This window comes from Schistocerca americana, chromosome 7, assembly GCF_021461395.2.
Source record: "Schistocerca americana isolate TAMUIC-IGC-003095 chromosome 7, iqSchAmer2.1, whole genome shotgun sequence".
Classification (NCBI taxonomy): domain Eukaryota; kingdom Metazoa; phylum Arthropoda; class Insecta; order Orthoptera; family Acrididae; genus Schistocerca; species Schistocerca americana.
In genome coordinates this window covers 541,197,257-541,219,107 of record NC_060125.1, presented here as the reverse complement: position 1 = coordinate 541,219,107, position 21,851 = coordinate 541,197,257, and the positions used below count along the sequence as shown (strand labels likewise).

Below are 21,851 nucleotides of genomic sequence, written 5' to 3'. Positions count from 1 at the left end.
TCTCCGCGTGAGTATACGCCTTACCCGTGTCACAAATATGTGTCTGGGATCTTCAAAGTGAATGGTGGGCAAATAATCAGTTCTTTACACAAACACTTGTACAGTCCATTCCCTGGAATATCCGAATGATTTGGGACCCAGAGAAAGACTGCTGAGCAGGTACTAGAAGTAAGGTCAGGGTGATAGGAGTAAAACTGATCAGTAACCTGAAGACTGAGAGGAACAGACCCCAAAAGGTCAGGGGGGGGGGGGGGGGGGCGACAAACTTCAGATAGTTGAAATGAACAGGTCCTAATCTGTGGGTTGAGTACCAACCAAGGCCGAGTGCAAGGAAATACATGGGGGCAAACACTAAGGGCGTGGGGGGAGGCAGAGGTCCCAGCACTGGGTCTGTACACACATTCCAACTGGGAAATCCACCCAAGGGTGAGCTTTACAAGGTCAAATGTAACTTGATAAGTAAGATGGTTAGGAGACTGTCATATGGTGATTGTGTAAGTGAAGCCTGCCTCTGTAGGTGAGTGGTTAGTGTGGCTGAATGCCATGTGAGAGGCTAAGGTTCAATTCCCACCCCAGTCAGATACTTTCTCCTCTTGGGAACTAGCGAAGTATTATCACCCTCATCATTTCACCATGATCAACACACAAGTCACTGAAAAGACATCAAATAAGAAGACTTGCACCAATTGGGACTCCTGGAAAAAACGTGCCACACTGATGCTCCATGTGTAAGTGAACAAGAACTGGTACTGTTGGAACTGAAGAGATAAGATCGTCGTCTGAGCATGGAGATGGGCTGCAGAACTAGTTAGGAAGGCACCAGTGGCTAATCTTATATGCAAGATGTCCCATAATAAATAACTGTTTGTCCAGATGCAAATCACAAAATGTTTCAAGCAAATGTTCTTTAGCCATCAGGGGGACATAAATCAGCACGATTGCCTTATTGTGTGACGTGTAAGAATACAATGTACACTGGTTTTAGGAATACCAATCTTGTGTTTAAGCTGTCGTGTGCTCATCTTTGTAAAAAACAAAGCCACAATGAAGGCAATCATTCTGATTGCTGTCCCCCTGACAGCTAAAGAACATTTGCTTGAAACGATTTGTAATGTGCATCTGAATTGTCATTTAGGGTGGTCAATATAAATGGGACACCCTGTATAACATGACATTGTATTGGGCACAATAATTTCAAAGCTGAATGTGTTGCTCACACATCAACCTGGAAATCGTACTACAAGTCAGGATGATGCCATGGCCTGGTAAAAATGTATCGAAAAGCACAATCTGTTTCCCAATAGGTTGGTTGGTTTGTTAAAGGGGGGAGGGGGGGGGGACCAAATTGCGAGGTCATCGGTCCCTTGTTCCCGGTAAAATAATTACACAACGGAAAGAAGAAAAGAAAGGAGACGTACAGCACAATAACAGGAGAAAGGAAGAACCAGAAGAACGACGGAAGGACAACCAACACTACTATGGACAAAACAGGAAAAGAAAACCAGAGAGAGAAGCAAGAAACAGGTAGAAGCGGTAAAATCAAGAGAGCAGATGACCGTGGCTGGCCGACCACGAGAATAAAAAGGAAAAGCCAGCCACTCTGCGACATATTAAAACAATTCATCCTAAAAGCATTAGACTGCAGAACATAAAGGGACAAAGGACATGCGCTAAAACTTATACACAATGCTAAAATGCACCATCATATATAAAACATAAAACTAAGTTAGCAAATGAGGCGTCGTCAGCTAAAATTAATGGCAACGAGTCCGGTAGCTGAAGAGCCCGTTGCAGGGCAGCCAAAGAAGGGCAGCTCACCAAGATATGGGCCACTGTCAGCCAGGCGCTGCATCGACACTGAGGTGGGTCATCACGGCGCCGGAGCTAGCCACGTATCACACAAGTGTGGCCAATGCAGGGCTGGCAGAGAACCACAGAGTCCCTGTGAGAGGCCCGCAAGGAGGACTGCCACACATTTGTAGTCTCCTTAATGGCATGCAGTTTGTTGTGCATGCTGAGGTTATGTCATTTCGTCTCTCAAAAGCGCAAAACCTTGCGGCATAGTACTGAACACAGGTCAGTTGCTGAGAAGCCGATCTCCATATGCGGTTTCCACGTAGCCTGTTTGGCCAGCCTCTCGCCAAGTTTGTTGTCTGGGATTCCGACGTGACCTGGGGTCCAGACAAACACCACTGAATGACTGGACCTTTCCAGGTCATAGAGGGACTCCTGGATGGTCACTACCAAATGATGACGAGGGTAGCGCTGGTCGATAGCTTGTAGGGTGATCAGTCAGTACACAGAAGAAACAACTCGCCAGGGCATGAACGGATGTGCTCGAGAGCATAAGATATAGCCACAAGCTCGGCCGTGAAAACACTGCAGCCATCGGGCAAGGAACACTGTTCAATATGTCCTCCATGGACATACCCGAAGCTGACGCGAGCATCAGCCAGTGAGCCATCAGTGTAAACAATTTTGTGGCCTCGGTACATGTCAAGAATCGAGAGGAAGTGGCAGCGGAGAGCTGCGAGGTTAACTGAGTCCTTAGGGCCATGTGAAAGGTCCAGGCAAAGCCGCGGCCCAGGTTTACATCATGGATGTGTATGTGAATGGACCTGAAGTATAGGTGGTAAAGGCAAGGACTCCAATTCGGAAAGAAGGGATCGGACACAAACTGCAATTGGAAGCCCTGACCTGGGCCGCTGATGAGGGAGATGAACTGCCGTGGGTGGGAAAAGGAGACAGTGATTTGGATCCGCAGGAGAACTACGAACATGTGCAACGTAACTGGCCAGCAGTTGTGCATGCCTAACCTGCAATGGAGGGACTCCGGCCTCCACAAGGATGCTGGTCACCAGACTTGTGCTACAAGCTCCTGTCACTAGGCGAACGCCACAGATGTGCAACGGATCAAGTAAACGTAACACTGAGGGCACCACCGAACCATAAACCAGACTCCCATAGTCAAGGCGGGATTGAACAAGGGATCTGTAGAGCTGAAGCAGCGTAGAGCTATCTGCACCCTAGTTGGTTTTGCTCAGGCAGCGGAGGGCATCGATATGCTGCCAACACTTCCGCTTAAGCTCCCTGTAGGCGCCGCTCAGCACAGCAATACTGGGGGAGCAGTACGAAATGCAGAAGTCATCTGCATAGAGAGAAGGTGAGACAGACAGCCCTACAGCTGCCGCTAGACCATTAATGGCCACTAAAAATAGAGAGAGACTCAATACAGAGCCCTGCAGGACATCATTCTCCTGGATATGGGGGAAACTATGGGAAACGCCAACATGGCCAGTAGGCCATGTCACTCCAGGACCCAACCCAACCGCCAACACACCATACATTTAAGTAGCTTACAAAGAAAGTTGGTGAGGCTGATGGACCAATAGCAGAGGCAGACAGCCCTACAGTCCACATCAAGCGGGTTTTTACCGGGTTTGAGCACCGGAATGATAGGGCTTTCCTGCTATTGCGATGGAAAGATGCCATCGCACCAAATCCGGTTGAAGATGATGAGGAGTAGTCAGATGAGAGATGTTTAAATCATCTGACTGCGGATCCGATCTGGCCTAGGAGCTGTGTCGGGGCAATGTGCAAGGGCATAGAGGAGCTTCCTCTCTGTAAATGGGGCATTATAGGATTCACTGTGGTGTGTAGTAAACAAGACGACTTTCCCTTCCAGCCACTGTTTGAGAGTGCGAAAGGCTGGGGGTAATTCTCCGACGCAGAGGCTTGAGCATAGTGCTCAGCAAAGTGCTCGGCAATCGCGTTTGCACCAGTAGATAACACGCCATTTATGTTAACAGCAGGAACACGTTGTAGTCTGGTAGCCAGAAACACATTTGATCTTTGCCCAGACTTGGGAAGGTGACGTATGGCACCCAATGATCGAGACATATCTCTCCCAACACTCCTGCTTCCATCGTTTGATAAGTTGGTGAACATGGGCCCGTAGCCATTTAAAGGCATGCTCGTGGGAAGGGTGCTGTTTATGCCGCTGTAGAGCTCACAGATGCTCCTTAATTGTTTCAGCAACTTCCGGTGACCACCAAGGGACTGCCTTTTGCTGGGAGCACCCTAAAGAGCAAGGGATCGTGTTTTCTGCCACAGAAATGATTGTTGTAGTCACTTGCTCAACCATTACATCGATGTTACCGTATGGGAGAGATTCAACGGTGACAGCAGAGGTGAAAGTTCCCCTGTCCGCCTTGTTTAAAGTTCATTTAGCAGGTGTCCGTGGGCATGACGCCGAGGCAGTGACAGTAAGATGGGGAAGTGGTCACTACCAAACAGGTCGTCATGTGCTTTCCAGTGCATAGATGGGAGAAGTCCCGAGCTGCAAATTGACAAATCAATGGCTGAGTAGCTACCATGAGAAACACTGAAACGTGCAGCGGCCCCAGTATTTAAGAGGCAGAGGTCGTACTGAGAAAGTAAAGTTTTGACATATCTGCCTCAGCCAGTAAGCATGGTGCCACCCCACAAAGGGTTATGGGTGTTAAAATCTCCCAAAAGTAGGAAAGGTTTAGGGAGTTGATCAATAAGTGCAGTTAATACATTCAGGGAAACTGCACCATGTGGAAGAAGATATTGCAGACAGTTATTTCCTGTATTGTCCTTATTCTGACAGCTACAGCTTCAAGAGGGGTCTGAAGGGGCACAGTTTCACTACAGACTGCGTTTAGGACATAAATGCTAACCCCAACAGACACTCGATTATAGTCGCTACAGTTCCTATAGTGTCCCTCATAGCTTCGGAGGGCAGGGGTCCACATTGCCAGGAACCACGTTTCTTGGAGGGCAATGCAGAAAGCAGGTGTAAAGCTTCACAGTTGCCGTAGCTCATCCAGGCAGTGGGAAAAACTGCCACAATTCCACTGGAGGATGATATCATCGTGAGACTGGGAAGGCATGGAACATTCAATGAGGCAGTTTACGCCTCAGGGTCACCTGCTGCCACCAATTTATTGCCTGAGCAGTCTATGTCCATGGTCCAGCGAGATCTGGGTCCTCAGTGGACGCCAGAAGCTCCACCTCATCCGCAGATGTAGAGCTTGTAGGTAGTGGGGCCGTGGATGCCACAATTCCCTTAGTCTTGGGAACTTTCTTTTCTCATAGTGGTGGCATAAGAGGACAGCCACAGGATGTAGGTGCTCAAATTTACTCTTAGCCTCAGTGTAGGTCAGTCAGTCCAGCATCTTATATTCCATGATTTTCCTCCCTTTCTGTAAAATCCTGTAGTCTGGCGAGCAAGATGAATGATGCTCTCCACAGTTGACACAGATGGGAGGCAGGGCACATGGAGTATTGGGATGTGATGGACGTCCACAATCTTGACATGTGACGCTGCATGATGAGGATGATGATGATTGGTTTGTAGGGCGCTCAACTGCGTGGTTATCAACACTCACACAAAAATCCCAACCTTTGCTGAGTCCAATCTCGCCACTTTCAGGAATGATGATGATGAGGACAACACAAACACCCAGTCATCTCGAGGGAGATGAAAATCCTTGATCCCGACAGGAATCGAACTCGGGACCCTGTGCTCGGGAAGCGAGAACGCAACCGTGAGACCATGAGCTGTGGACTGTAACGCTGGAAGTACAGCAGGAAGACATATGGCTGAACTTCCAGCACTTAAAACACTGCACTGGCAGAGGGATATATGGCTTGACATCACAGTGGTAGGCCATCACCTTGACCTTCTTGGGCAAATGTGTCACCCTGTTTATCCCTCAGACACCGATGGACGAAATGAACACCTCGTTGCTCTAAATTGGCACGCAGCTCGTTGTCAGACTGCAAAGGAAGGTACATGTGGAATATAATACCCTGGACCATATTTAAGCTCTTATGAGGTGTTAACAGAAACATCCCCCTACTTGTCACAAGCGAGTAATGCCCATGACTAGGCAGAGGATGCTGTTTTTATCAAGACTGACCCAGACCGCCTTTTGGACAAGCCCTCCACCTCCCCAAACTTGTCCTCCAAATGCTCCACAAGAAAACTGATGCTTCATGGACATGAAAGATTCCCCATCAACTCTCGTACATATGAGGTACCGGGGCGAATAAGATTCACTACATCCTTAACCTGGCATTCCTTCCATGGTGTGGCCGGGAAGGGGAAGCAGAGAGCACTAATCTTTCACATGTAGCTTATCTTAAGTTGACAAAAGTGGGGCAGCCGCATCAGCTTTTTATCAAAGAGGAGTCCCAAAAATCACAATTATGCCCCAGTCTCTACATACTGGGTACACAAGTAGAGTTATGGGCCGAGAAGAATCATGGTACTATGGCAGAAATGCATGACCTGCATTTTCACAAAAGAAAACTGAAACCGTGGGAAATGGTCCAAGAGAGATGCCTTCTTCAAGCTGGCATTCAACCAAGGCTACAGGAAAAGTCATCAATGTACAGTGGGAGGGTAACCGCTTGTCAGACAGAAGTCACTAGCCCACTGATGATGATTGGGAGAGTGCAATACTCAGTACTGAGCCCTGAGGGATGCAGTTCTCAATTATGGCTTCAGCTGCAAGAGGCTGCAGTCGTTTGTGTGTGTGTGTGTGTGTGTGTGTGTGTGTGTGTGTGTGTGTGTGTGCGCGCGCGTTTTTGACAAAGGCCTTGTTGGCTGAAAGCTTATATTGTGACAATCTTTCTTGTGCCTACCTGAGACTCAGTATCTCTGCTATATAGTGAGTAGCAACTTTCCTTTTCATAATATTGTTCCATAAGAATCATAGTGATAACAACTGAAACTTCGGCAAGCAGCTGTGGAATCTACAATCATGGAGGATATGTAAAATGTGATGACAGGTCTTTGCTGACAATATTTGTCTGGTGTGTAGCGTTTTATAGAAGTGGAATGTGGATGATAGGCAGTTCAAACAAGAAGAGAATAGAAACTTTTGGAATGTGGTGCTATAAAAGAGGGCTAAAGATTAGATGAGCAGATCCTGTAACAAGTGGGGGGGGGGGGGGGGGGGTACTGAATCCAATTGGGAAAAAGAAATTTATGGCACAACTCAACTAAAAGGACAAATTCATTTGATAGGACACATTCTGAGGCATGAAGGACTCATCAAGCATTGTTGTGAGATATTGGTGTTGGCCTTAGCACTGGACTTTTGGATTGTGATTTCCAACCTAACCCATGGTCAGTTGTGGATCATCCTCCCCAGTAACAATGATGCCCCGCAATTCAAAAACTTAGCAAAATTGTCTGTCAGGCTACCCTTCTTTCAAGCAGTTTGCAGAGGAAGTTTGTGAGGCTAATCAGTCAATGGTTCTTCATATAATTTGGATTTTTGCCTAGACTTAAGTATTGGGATGATGATATTTCTCCATAGCGAAGGAAAAACACCTTCTGAACACATGGTAGTCTGTGAGTTGGATTATAGATTATGAACAGAAGCAGGGCCTGATGACATACCGTGTGATGACTTAAGAGCCTGAAAAATTTCCCAGTCAATGAAAAGATGATTATACAATATTCAGGATAAAGCGAATCCAGGTAAGGGGTTGTCTTCTACTTGTCTTTTTTGTCTTCAGAAGGTAGCAAGATAAGAAGGGACACTGACAAATTTGAAAAATGTGTCATGAAGTGTTTGGCAAGAACTGACGCATTGGTAGAAAACCATCATGCAGGAGGAGACCCAGAACATTTGTTGATTTGTGACAGTCCTGTAGACAATAGAGTTTGCCCACACCTTGGAAAAAGAGGTGTACATTCCCAGCATTCCTTCTTACCATGTTTAATTTAATAGCAAACCTTTAAGCAGCCACTTAAACTGAGGATGGCAGTCAGAGAAGGGTGTTGCTTAAAACATAGGGTCGTTTGATGGTCCTGAATAGCTGGTCACCTATGAAGGGAACCCATAAAAAGAGGTATACAGCTGCCACTTGGCCCTTCGGAGAGCCCCACTTGGTAGTCAGTTCATTGTGCAGAGACAAGGAGGAGACAAGATCACTGGAAAAACTACCATATAGCAAGCACTGCAGCAAAGTCACGAGACTGGGGGAAGAGAGAGCAGGATTAATAGCAAAAATGGGCAACACCAAAGCGGATAGTGGTACTGTCATCGAGAAGTTTGGAAAGAAGTTCATGAATCAGTCAGTGGTGTGGTGAATGTTGTTATTATTATTATTACTGTTGTTGTTATCTTTAGTTCAGTCTGGTTTAATGCAGCTTCCATGCTGGCCAACCCTGTGCAAGCCTCTGTGTGTCACAACTACAACCTACACAAATTTGCAGCTGCTTACTGTATTCAAGCCTTGGTCACCCTCTACAACTTTTACCCCCCAAACTGCCTTTCATTACGAAACTGATGAGTCCTTCATGCCAGATCCCTTCTTTTAGTCAAGTTGTGCCATAAATTTCTTTGTCCTTTTTTTTTCCCTCTCTAATCTGGTTTACTACCCCCTCAATTGTTGCTAGAACTACCTATCTAATCTTCAGCACTCTTTTATAGCACCACATTCCAATAGCTTCTATGGTATTCTTGTGTGAACTGCCAATCACCCACATTTCACTTCCGTACAAGGCTACAGACCAGACAAGTCTCTTCAGGAAAGACATCCTAACACTAAAATTTATATTAGACGTTAACAAATTCCTCCATCTTTAGAAACACTTATCTTGCTTTTTGCGAGTGGTGTGCAGTGAAGTTACCAAGTGAGTGTTGGGGGGAGAAGGTTGTCTGATTAACGTTGCCATCTCAGGGTCCATAAGGACCCTGCCTGGAGGTAAATAGACATTTCAAATTACACTTTCTAGCTGCCAGTAATTTTACAGGGTTGGAGAATGGTCATTTGAGAAATGTGTTTTTTGGAGAGCAACACAGCTAACAAAACGAGACATCTGTTGTGCAGCTACGGCAGGTGATAGTAACATCCTATGCAGTTCCATTAAATTATAATATTACAAGTGAAAAGGCCAACAGAACAGTTCACACTCCAGGTTTACTGTCTGTCACCAGTGAACAATATACAGGGACATAGGTTTTGATTTCGACAGTGTCGAGGGTCTGGCAACACTGGAGTGTGTTTCTCGAGAGACATTTTCTTTATCTCATTAACTACTTTACAGTACTTTGCAAGGGCGTGTCTGGTGTAAGAATAGGAACTGAATAGGAGTGGGAAGCCTTGGGAGCAGCAGTCTGAGGCTCCTTCAAGCACTGACTAGGTCGATGGTATGTAGATTCTTGGGGATATGATTCCCTGAAGGGAGACCTACCACTGCTAAACATTGCAGGAGGACAGTACTACTTCTGGCCTGATACAGGGAACTGAGATCCCAGAAGATGGTGCTGTAGGAATAGAAAGAAAGAGGCCTTTCTCCCCTTTGGGCTAATTTACTTGCATGACTACCAGACAGAAATGTCACAGGAACGAAGAGAATAAGTACTTGACATAGCAGCAAAATTAGATATCACTGGGATGGTCTATAAGCACATAAGTTATTTTCTGGGCTTCAAAATATGAGGGGCAACCAGTTATATTCCTTAACTAAGGTAACAGTCTTTTCGGGTATTGGCAAGGGTAGTGGTCTCTGCAGTTGATACGACACAGAAGTGACTGCTCATATTGTAAGTTCTCATGAAGTGGCTGACCACAGTCTCCACAAATTGGGCTTTTCGTACAACAGAAGACACATGCCCAAAGCATTGACGTATACAGCATCGCTTTATGGGTGAGGGAAATATGGCTTCACACCACAGCTGTAGACCATGATTTTAAATTGCTCAGGAAGCAAATCCCTCTCAGAAGTGAGGACAGATGCTTCAGTGTCAACCTTACTGTATAGTGGGGCTTGATGTATGAAGTGGGTCACTTGCTTCTCCAAGTTTTGATGTAATTCCTCATGTGCATGCAGCATTAAGTTGTGGTGAAAATTTAACCCCAAACCATGTATGGGCTCTTATGGCTCAGTTAACCGTTATGTAATCAAGTTTCTTGCAAGAGGATTGGGTACAATGTTCAGTTCAGATTAACAGATTTCACCATAAACATTTTTGATATTGCTTACAATAGATAGACAGGATCCTTCATAGTCGAGTCACAAACCAGGAACAGAGGGGAGTAGGTTTTTGTGGTTTACTTGTTTTTGCTTTCCCCCCACGGTGTGGTGAAGGAAGAAAACTTCTTGGAGTCATAATGATCTACACTGAAGCATTCAGGGCTGTCTGAAGAGACTGCCAGAGTCTGGTAATGGTCACAAGCTGATTACTCAGGTCGTAAAACAACTAGGGTCACACACGCCCATGTCAGAACTGTAGAACATAAAGGCACGTTAATATAGGCTCAATTGACAGAATGAAAGACAGTTAATATAGGGATGAGAAGAATGGTCTATAAATTAAACCCTTGAGAAACAGAGGTCCTGAACTAAAGATTAATGTCCTTCGCCATACTGCCGCGATGGATAAAAAGTACAATGCAGTAAACAGCCAACACGTCGTTTGCTAAACCGGTCGGTAACTCAAATGGCAAAAAACAAATGAGAACTTAAGTGGTTAAAAAAGGGCATTCCATCAAGAAATGGCAGACCGTCAAAGGTTGAGGACAATGAGTACACGGTGATGGGGGAGCACAGTTTAACAAATGGTGATGGCTAAAAAGACCGAGCCCAATATGCAACACAGCAAAAACAATCTCCTCACTGCAAGAGGGCCAAGAGGAGGTCGTTCAAGCCGCTGGGAGAGAGTAATTATCGGGAGCTTGTTGCCAAGAAGGGAGGACCAGTGGTGATGCCGAAGTGACACCACCTGCTGACAGACGGCAACACAGAGACATCTGAAGGAATGGTGGGCCGAGGTACGAGGCCTGCAGCCTTGGCAGCAGCATTAGGAGCTCCATTTCATGTCAGACTGACGTGACCAACAACACACACAAACATCACAGTGGCTCCATCAAGAGGGAGCCACAGCTTTCATGCACCCGTTGTGCTAAGGGATGATGGTGTGCATCACCAGAGGCTTTGAGGTGCACTGAGAGAGTTGAAACAGAAGACGCAACTGAAAAGCCTATGTCGCCGGATGTACTCCGTGGCCTCATACAGGGCGAAGAGCTCTGTTATAAATAATAAGCAGTGTTCTGGAAGCAGACACTGAAAAACTTCGGTGATAATGATAAAGGCACACCCGGCGCCACGGTCAGTCCGAGAGCCATCAGAGTACGCAAAGGTACTATCACAAAGTTCAGTGCGAGGGTTGTGAAACTTACGGTGATAGAGTGAAGATGGAGTGCTATCCTTAGGAAGCGAATGAAGGCCAAGGGGAACATGGGTCGGCGTATGAAGCCAAGGTGGTGAAGGGTTCACACCCATCGGGAAAGTGGCAGGGAGTGTGAAGTTAAGCTGCTGGAGCACGAGCTGAAAGCGAATTCCAGGAGGTAACAGAGAAGATGGACATATCCAATACTGGCGATCAAAGGAGTCATCGAACGAGGAGGCATACGATGGGTGCCAACGCATGGCAGACAAACTGCATGCCTATCTGCTGAGCAGAAAGTCACGACAGTAGGACAGCGGTAGTTCGGCAGCTTTTTGCATACAGACTTTCAACCAGGCTCGTGTAAAAGGCGCCAGTGGCCAAACAGATGCCACAATGGTGGATAGCATGAAGGTGGCATAAGAGGGACGGACGTGCAGGTGCACAAGTGAAACAGGCAAGGGACTGGTACTAACAGAGGAGGCAGGTTCAATCTGCTCCTCAGGAAATATCACGTGACGAAGCAGGAGCAGGGATAATTTTAATTCCCTCTTGTTTTGCCATCTGTGTCTTTAAATTCATTTATTTCATTTTTTACTAATTACTATTAACATACGTGAGCGTAACCTGCAGTTTCAAAAAAGAAAAAGGTTGGACCTCAGTTTTAAAGTACATAACACCAGATATGATTTTGAGCTTGATTTAGGTAGGTAATTGATTTTCTAATTTATTTTGACTATTCGTAGTTAGTATCTTTCAGTATAGAGTGAAGTCAGCAATTGTTTCGTAACTTAAATTCTATTGTTCACGTATAAACAAATATAAATCCTGTACTAATTATAAACACTTGGAAGATGAAATACTAGTAATCTTAAAGAATCTATTTAGCTCTATTCGAAAACATGTTAGCAAAGCCAGCTCTTCGTTAATTCCAACGTAATTAACAATTTTGTCAAAGTACTGTTTACATAACTATACATGTTAATAATTCGGTTTACCCCTCATAGTAAAAGAAACTGTTAAAAAGAAACAGTTTTTCGATGTATCCAGTTAACTCATTCCAGTTAACTTAATGAGTTAAGTTTTAATTGTAATTTCTGTAAATGTTAACTTCAAACAATATGTAGTTTCAGTACCTCTTATTGTGATGATATATAAGGGTCTGATTTTGGTCAAAAGACAGTCAGTCCACAGCCGAGTTTCAGACACGTAACTTGCGCTACTTAGAACAACAACAATGCTTCAACTTAACAGTGTAATAAGTGTTAAACAATTCGGCCATGTGTAAAAACAAGGACAGCGCCTGCTCCATACGTACCTGATTATTCTTCAAGAACCGTGAACTTTGTGATTAGGTTTTTTACTGCTCTTAGATGCTCAACAAGAAATCTATTGTAGCAGTGCAGTATGTGGATGGTTCACCTGCTAACTATCAATGAGGCTTATAGGAAGTTTGAACAATAGTGCACTGGCCATATATAACTGTGTATTATTGGAGGATTGTGAACATTAAGTAAAAGACACTGAAACGCAACTGTGCGTTTGTCGGCTACATCATTTACAGTAGTCACTGTCCCAATTACAAACCCCATTTTCCATCCAGTTCAGCAATGCATACGTTGACACTGAGGACAACAAACGAACAAAAATAAAAGTAGGAGGAACTGCTACAACCAATGAGGACATGTAAGACAATGAGGGACCACATGCAGCGGGCTGCCAGGTAAGACACATGGGAGGACCAAGAAAGTTTCCTGTCAAGCATGAGCTCCAGGATTTTCGTAGTTTCAACTAATTTGATACAACGGGCCCAAGACGTAAAGTCGGTTGAAGAAAGCACTGCTCTACCAGAAATTCACACAAACGGTTTAATCAGTTGAAAAACGAAAGTCATTGTCAATGCTCCATGAGTAAAGACGATCAAGACTACACTGAAGACGCCACTCAAGAAGACAAGTCCAAGCAGAACTCCAACAGGTCACAAAATCGTAACTGAAAAAGGAAGCTGGAGATGCCTGGTGCGGTACAGGCAATTATAGGATTAATGGCGATAGCAAAGAGGTCGACGCTCAGGATGGAACCCTGAGGCACACTGTTTTCCTGGATAAAGGTGTCTGGCAAAGCAGCACACACACTTACCTTGAAAACTGAGTCTTTTTAAAACGCCTGAAGGCAACAGGGCATGCAGCCACAGGAGCCCCACATGTAGAGAGTATGGAAGATACCAGTCCTCCAGCACATGTCACAGACTTTCTCCAAATTGAAAAACACGGCCAGAGTGAGATAGTTTCACAGAAAATTATTAATAACATAGGTAAACAAAGTGATGTGATGGTCAACCGCAGAAACGCGCGCTCAGAATCCACACTATGCAGCGGTTATTAAATTGCGAGACTCGAGCCACCACACCAGCTGGGCCTGAATCATACGTTCCATAACCCTGCAAACACAGCTGGTGAGAAAAATGGAGTTGTAGCTAGAAGGAATGCATTTCTCCTTACCGGGCTTACGTATGGGTATGACAGTGGCTTCATGCCAGCATCTGGGTAACATGCCTTCTGCCCAGAAAGGAGAAAGTGCTTGCTCGCATGAGAAACGTTCTGCAACATCTGGATGTGAACATCATCTGGCCCTGGGGCAGAGGATTGGTATGAATTGAGGCCATGATCTAGCTCCCTCATAGTAAAGGTGGCATTGTAGGACTGATGATTCTGAGAAGAGAACAGTATCGCCCAAGCCTTCTGCACTTTTTCCTGATGAAGGAGGGCAGGACAATAGTGGATGGAGCTCAAAATCTCCGCAAAATAGTGGCCCAAGGTGTTGGGGACAGCAATAGGGTGCATTGTGACATTGTTTGCTACTGCCAGGCTGGAAATTGGGGAATGGACCTTGGTCTCTGAGAGCCATCGGAGGTTGGCACCCACATGACAGAAGGGGGAGTGGAACTGTTAGAAGAACTAGTATATGAAATCAAGCTAACTTTTTTCTGTGGTGGAAAGGATAATGTTTGTAAGATACTCCACCTGGTCATTGCAACTGGGGAAATGTTCAGCGAAGGTCGCCAGGGATGAGTAAAGCCTCCATTCGGCCTGAGAAATCTGCCGCTTTGGTGTGTATGTAGATGGGTTAGGAGTCAGCATATGGACAGCACACGGGAAATAGTCGCTGGAGAACGTGTTAGAAAGAACAGATCACTAGAGGCGATGGGCAAACTGAGCAGTGCACGAGGAGAGGTGTGTGCATGTGCGTGGAGTCTGAAAGAAAAGTGGGTGCTCCCGTGTTAAGGCAGATGAGGTTAAGTTGATTGTGAAGGTAAGACAAGAGTGCACCTTGTGGACAGGTTCTGGGAGATGGTGCACATTAAAGTCACCAAGCAGCTGAAAGGGGTGATAAAGCTGCCCATTAAACTGCAGGAAATTCTGCCCTTGTGGCATAGAATGATGGAGGGATGTAAACAGTGCAGAGAGGAGGTCAAGTGAGGAAGGAAAATGTGGAGTGCAACAGCTTGAAGGCAGGTAGTCAGGGAGATGGGTTGACTATGAATGTCATCCCGTATGAGCAGCATGACTCCCCACAAGATGGAATGCCATCCTCAGGGGGTGGGGTGGGAGGGTGTCACAACAGACCAGGAAGAAATGTGAAGAGTTTAAAAGTGGTCGTGAGGACGCAATTTTTTCTCCTGGAGGCGGAGAACAAGGGACACTGTGATTCCAAAAGCAGCAATAAGTCCTCTTTGTTGGATCAAAGGCTTCGAACTTTCCATTGGAGGAGAGAGGAGGGAATGGGTAGAAGGGAAAAATGAAGGTGGTGTTGCCTCAACAGCTGCGGAGTGCCATCCTACGAAGGCTGGAGGATCCTACTCCACGAGATCTACAGAAACGTCGGCATTCCCGTTTTGTCGGAGTGCAGCGTCCAGGGCAGAAAAACAATTGGTGGTGTGCACCGGCGACATGGACGAGGATACCATGTGATGCCACGTCGAAGAGGATCTCCGAGTCAGCCAAGGAGTAGACAGTTTGACTTCTCCCGACTGGAGGAGGAGGACTCAGATGTTTGTTGGCTGGAAGGAAATAGGAAGTTGTTGCACGAATATTCCCTCTGTCCTGTACACCCTCGCGGTTGTGTAGCAGGTAACTTCGCCCTGTGAGGCTACAACCACAGTGCTGAATCTGAGATCGCATGTCTGTGCGGCCATGTCCTTTGTGGAATGAGATGTAAGCAAGAACAGTACTGTAAAGGCCAGCTGGTAGAATGCAGGGTTTGCAACTAGCCAACAACTTGCGAGGGACTGGGTGAGGCACTTTTCCTTCAACCTTCAGCCAATGTGTAAGCAAGAGCAGGATTTCACAGGTCTGGCAATTGCATCAACACCTTTCTGAATAATAAACAGATTTACAGTTGCAAAGGATTGACCATCTTTGGTACGTGAAACCACAAGGAACCATGGTGCAGCTAGGAGGGTATTTGAATCCTGAGCTTCATTCTATTTATGTTTGGTAGACATTGACTGTGAAGAAGATGACTGGCTCATTGCGAGATAATCCCCATCATTGTCAGCGTCTCCTCTGGCGTGCTCCTTCCAATTAGGGGCTCCCCCCTCAGATGGGGCCACATCCGTCTTACGTGATTGTATACACCTCCTGACACCCGACAGAGGGACCGCTCAGGCAATTGCCCCTACCTGGGCTTGGCCTGCACCAGGGGGCACGTGCGAACCTACCTGTCAACCCGAGGCTGTTAATGACTCGTTACCCAGTCACCTGTTAAGCGTCAGATGCAAGGGCTGGTCTTCAGGAGGGCACAGGGAGAAAGAGAAAAAGAGCAAATTCAAACACCGAAGCAGAGGAAGGATAGGAGAAGGAGAATGAAGAGAGAAAAAAATGGAATGAAAAACGGTTGAAAGAGTATTCTGATATCAGCTACTGAAAATGCAGAACACATTCCCAAAACATCCCAGAATTGATACCCAAGGGGAGGGGGGGGGGGGGGGGGAGAATAGTAAGAGGACAGACATGTAGCACAGAATAGAAAAAAATGCTGCAAAGGCTGGAACCCTGTGGTAGCCAAGCACGAACCCACCAAAAAGCAGTGAGCCCCCTGGGGGTCAGGTCTCTTGACTGTGCAACATAGCCTCCATGCTACCAATTACTCTGGTCAAGCGTCCTCTCCATATATGCCATTCAGGCAGAGTAATGGCCACCTGGTTTGACAGTCACTGCATGGAGTCCCAGAACCCCTGACCACTCCCCAAACGAATAGAAATCCCATTCATTTGCATGCATAGGGAGGAAACAATGTGACAACAATAGTGCATTCTCTGCATAGTCAGGGGCTGTCATTATGTCAGTGTCCGTCAACCCCCACATCGACTGGCTATTATGCCAAGTACTGGACTACCTTCCCACGTGGCTCACAATTCTGTAAAAATTACTTTTTGAAAAAAGTGGGGGACAAACTCAGATGTGGGGACCAAACATGAGTTAACTACAGTAAATATTGTAAAACAAATGAAGTGGGAAAAGCCCCAGTGTCCTACAAGCAAGCTAGGTTGTTAAAAGGGAATCTGTCCTACAGATTAAGTCTGAGAAAAGATATTATTAGCGAGTAAGAGTGCTGCACAGAAAAGGAAGTATGGCAATGGCTTGGTGCCCCAAGGCTCATACTCACGAAAGGGGTACGAGATCCTTGGGGTAGGCGGGGCGGGGGTAGCCCGTATGTTCCTGACTTAACTCAGGTCATTTCATAGGTCACTGGCCGTACTGGCAAGGATATGAATACATTCTACTGCAAAACTGATTTACTGAGAAAGATTTAATAACAATGGTCATAGCTGAAATAACAAATCACGCACCAAAAATGTTTTGCATTTATCAGTGGTACACTGATTGAGACTGTAAAAGTAGCAGAGTTAATATCTACATGGATACTCAGTACAACACACTTAAAGGTCTGGCAGAGGGTTCATTGAACCCCCCTCACAATAATTCTCTATTATTCCACTCTAAAACAGCGCGTGGAAAAAATGAACACCCATATCTTTCCGTTTGAGTTCTGATCTCCCTTATTTTATTATGATGATTGTTTCTCCCTATGTAAGCTGGAGTAAACAAAATATTTTTGCATTCGAAGGAGAAACTTCGAGACCAAAATTTAGAATCTGAATCTAGACTAGATTCAGCTGCAATGAGAACTGCGTTTGTTTTAGTGATGTCCACCCCAAATCCGGCATCATGTCCGTGAGACCCTCCCCTATTTCTCGATAATACAAAATATGCTACTCTTCTTTGTACTTTCTCGATATACTACATTAATCCTATTTGGTAAGTGTTCCAAACCACACAGCAGTACTCCAAAATTATAGTGTCGGGAGTCTCTTTAGTACATCCGTTGCATCTTCTAACTGTTCTGCCTTCTCCACAACATTTTTGTGGGTTTTTTTCCAACTTAAGTTGTTCGTAATTGTAAGTCACAGCGAGCTATAACTGTACAAGTCAGATATGTGTTTGAAATTAGACTTTTTTTTTAACCATTTCATCAATTGTATCATCTGAGTTGAGAGGTCGTCAGTAAATGGATCCAATTATTATTTTATTCCGCTTGCCAATAATAACCTCAACTCATACTGACTCCCTCACAGAACTATCCACTTTAACTTTGCTACAATATAGACCCACATCCACTGATTGTGAACACACTGCTATTCATTAAGTTGCTGCCCTCCTCCATCTGTTTCATGGTTGACAGACAGTATATGTACCCAATTTGCTGGATTATGCAACATTACGCAATACATTTTTAATGTAGGGGGGCCTACTTTTCAATTTCAGTAGTTTATAAAGAAAAGTGTGTAAAAAAATGGAGCGAATACTGCCAGCCACAAATGACTCAAAAATTGCTGAACCAATTAGAAAACAGGGCAACAAAATTCTATGAGGAGTGGATATTGTCAATGATGACTTTGACCTTAAGCTACATCACACATACCTGTTAACATAACCATTAAAGCAGACTAACTTTCACTGGCTTTGTAACTGGTACGTGCATGCACACACCTGGTTACCTACAAGCATATGTACTATTCCCCCATAAGAAAACAGGCCCACTGATGTAGGCGGAAAAGTTACTCACTAATTGGGATCATAAATTAATTTTAACAGTTTAAGTACAATATATGTAGACCTACATAATATGCATCAAATCATTCATTGGAGACTTGTCCGTTATCCAATATAGATTTCCTGAATTTACCTTTTAGTTTAAGTTTTACAACAAAAAGTGTATTCAGTATGGAGTGAATATAGAAATAAGTCTACACTACAAATCAATACCACAACCTACATTACACATCCACATTCGTTGGCTTTGAAAACTCAAGTGAATTATATACCACCTCAACCTAGATTTTGGAACTGTGAGGGGGAGGGGGAATGTCAATATCACGTTTGCTCGGCATACACACTAATGTTATTTATCAGAAATACTTTCATTTTCAAAGTATGGACTGCTCCAGAAGAGAATCTAGAAATATGACAAAATTATATTGTGTGGTATAATCATTATATTCATCAGCACAGAAGAGAGATTGGCATTTTATCTTATGTTGTCGTGCTCTCCAGGGAAAGGTATATACTTGTATTAGCTAGCCAGAAATACGGAAGCGTCCGATCCCGCCCGTCTGCTTTGACCCATAACGTCCCAAATATGGCGGAAACGACCATAAACCACGATTCCAATATGGCGCATATAAGTTGGTGCGTACACATTATGAGGACGAAAATACACCAAAAAACAAACATACAGACACTTTCCACAAAAAGCCTAATGACACTAACGGGACAAGTGCGGGAAATGGGGTGTTTTTAGGTGGGGGCAAACTAAATATAAACAAATTTAGACACCCACCCCCATACAAAATCACACAAAACGATGAAAAAAAACCGACGTCACAAAACTCCCCAAATACCACTAAACACAATATCATCTGGAATCAGACACTTCCCTTGACCTATATAGCTCAACAGCAGCTCTCGATCCCATAAATTAGGATCAAACACTTCCCTTGGCCTATATAGCTCAAAAACATCTCCCGATACCAATATCCACATACACAGCCGCACATTGGGATCGAACACTTCCCTTGACCGGCGCACTGTTAATTTTATCCATCATATCCATTCCTGAACAAAAACAACAACCGATTAATTTTACTAAAATTACCACACAATGTACAGCGAACAACGCTAAATTAACCTTCACACAAAATTGTTAATTCACTGAAACGAATTCCACAACAAACACAGCCGACACTCAAACAATTCTGGATAATGAGCAAAAGCAAACAGAGCCCATTACACCACACAAACTAAAACCCTGAACATACCACCAGAGAGCACAACAAACCACAACACGCCACACTCACAAACCAAACTCCGCGCCGTCATGACGTCACACACGACACCCTTACGTCATGGGTCAAAGCCGACGCGAGGGGTTGGACACTTCTGTCGACCCAGCTAGCCTTAGAATATACACGCCATTACATCTAAGTACATGCTGTCAAAAATAAACAACAGGACACATGAACCTATCGATACCAGATGTCAGCTTCGTTCTGTAACATAATTATCGTGTGTCGTGTGTGCAAACAAAAAAAGAGAAAACTGACACTTCTCTTGTATCTATTTCATCTTGCACAATGTAGGATGAGGCAACAGACTGATCTGTAGCGATGCCTATGGAATGTAAATCATTGGAGTGAGATTGATCAACTTCACCTTTCTAGACAATTGTGCACAACACTTGTTTTAAGATGAGATTAATCAAGTCTATTTTATGTAATACATGCAAAGAGCTAGCAAACTAGAAATTACTCCTCCATATCTTAGGAAATTCTGAGACAATGGGCAAAACATTATGTGACACAAGATTAATTTGAACAACAACTCACTCTAGACTTTTTATTTCTATTACGCTGAAGAAACAGGATTAAAAAATGAGGAAAACGTAAGTGTTCCATGTTGTTGTACACCAGTAGTCTTTCAGAAAGTATACTTTAACCAAAAACAACCCCCTATCATATTTCTGAGGTAATACCTTTTTAAAAAAAAAAAAAAAAGGGGGGGGTATATTGTAGACAAAAACGAGGACTAAAAAATTATTTAAAGACAACGTTCCAATAATAACACACATACACAACTGAATCATTTTGCCACCCCCCCCCCCCCGAGAGAGTGTGTGTAGGGAGCAATACAAAGCTCTACCAAAACCAAATAATCAATGGGGTACCCTTCATCTTGCACACAAGTTTCTCTATTACGCCATAACCACTCAATGAATAGAAAATCCACAGTTCTTTGCAGTGCGAATGGTCAGAACTTAAAAGAGCAGCATGACAACAAGTAGCCTACCATCAGAATTACCAAGCAAGCTAGGATTGTGTTTGCGTCAATATCTGGTGTTACCTTCAAATATTTATTTATTTGTAAACAATGGTGTGCAAGTGCTGATATACAGTTATGAAATCAACTCAGTGACTACTGAACAGCAGCACACCACATCATTCACACTATGATTATAATTATTCACAATTGATGATGGTAATGTGAGACAGTAAATTGTAGTACACATTACTGCCATGAAGAAATAATACCACTTACTAAGAGGACACAAAAGAAAGGTCAGCACCTATGCAATTGCATGTTGATGGTAATTCAAAACCAAGGGAATTCCATTTCTACGACAAAGCAGTTTATGTTAAGTGCAACTAGCACCTGCCATTAGGAAATGCAATTAGCCTGTTACAGAGGTTGATCATCTCTGTCATGCATAATTCAAAGTAGAATTACATAAGAATGAAATCATCCCACCGATCTATAAATTTAAATTGTTTACTTCACACACTCATTTTATATAAAGGCCAAAAATGGAATATATTTCATGTATTTGAAGCAGGAACTATCAGCAAACAGCAAAGACACTTCTGACGGATCAAGCATATTTCAATTCACATCATAGCTTACATTTATTGTAAAAATCGGCGCATACTCCTTCCTGCACACAAGAAGACAACCAATGAGTTGACTTTGCCCCAGGAGAAACAATATAAAAACTTGCCATTCTAGTCTACATCTAGGAAAAAAATACCAGTTATACTCGGAGAGGTGAGGGTCAATCGGTTATACGGAAACAAATCATTTGATGCCATTATTGATGTTCTAGTGGAGGAATCCAAGATCTGTCGTAAGTCGAACCGCCGAAAACATTGTACGTGAATGTAAACATAACAAAAACACAGTCATTATGCGTCTCGCCAATACTTTGTACCCAGCTTACAATCACTTTACAGCTTGCAGTTTAAAGTATCTGGCACATTCTTCTGATAGCAGCACAATTCCTCGGTTAAAAATGTAAACAAGCAGCAACACATAAAGCTTGATCAGCAGCGAATGTGGCATCCAGTAACTTGGAAGAGGGTGCTCTCTGATTAAGAGGCTGATTTATCTTGCGGCGCACCAACAAATTATTTTCCACGGGTTTTCGCTAACTGCTAAATGCCTAAAAAGTTCGCAGGGCACATCAGCCGAAGGCTTACGCCCTAACGGTTTCTCACTAGCGTAAGCGTAAACAAAAACACTC

General features: G+C 44.2%; 1 protein-coding gene across 1 annotated transcript in view; it reads right to left on the bottom strand.

Moving 5' to 3' along the window:
• LOC124622272 (putative oxidoreductase GLYR1 homolog) overlaps nucleotides 1-21,851 on the bottom strand; it is a 262,085-nt gene that overhangs the window by 239,803 nt on the left and 431 nt on the right. The window lies entirely within an intron of this gene.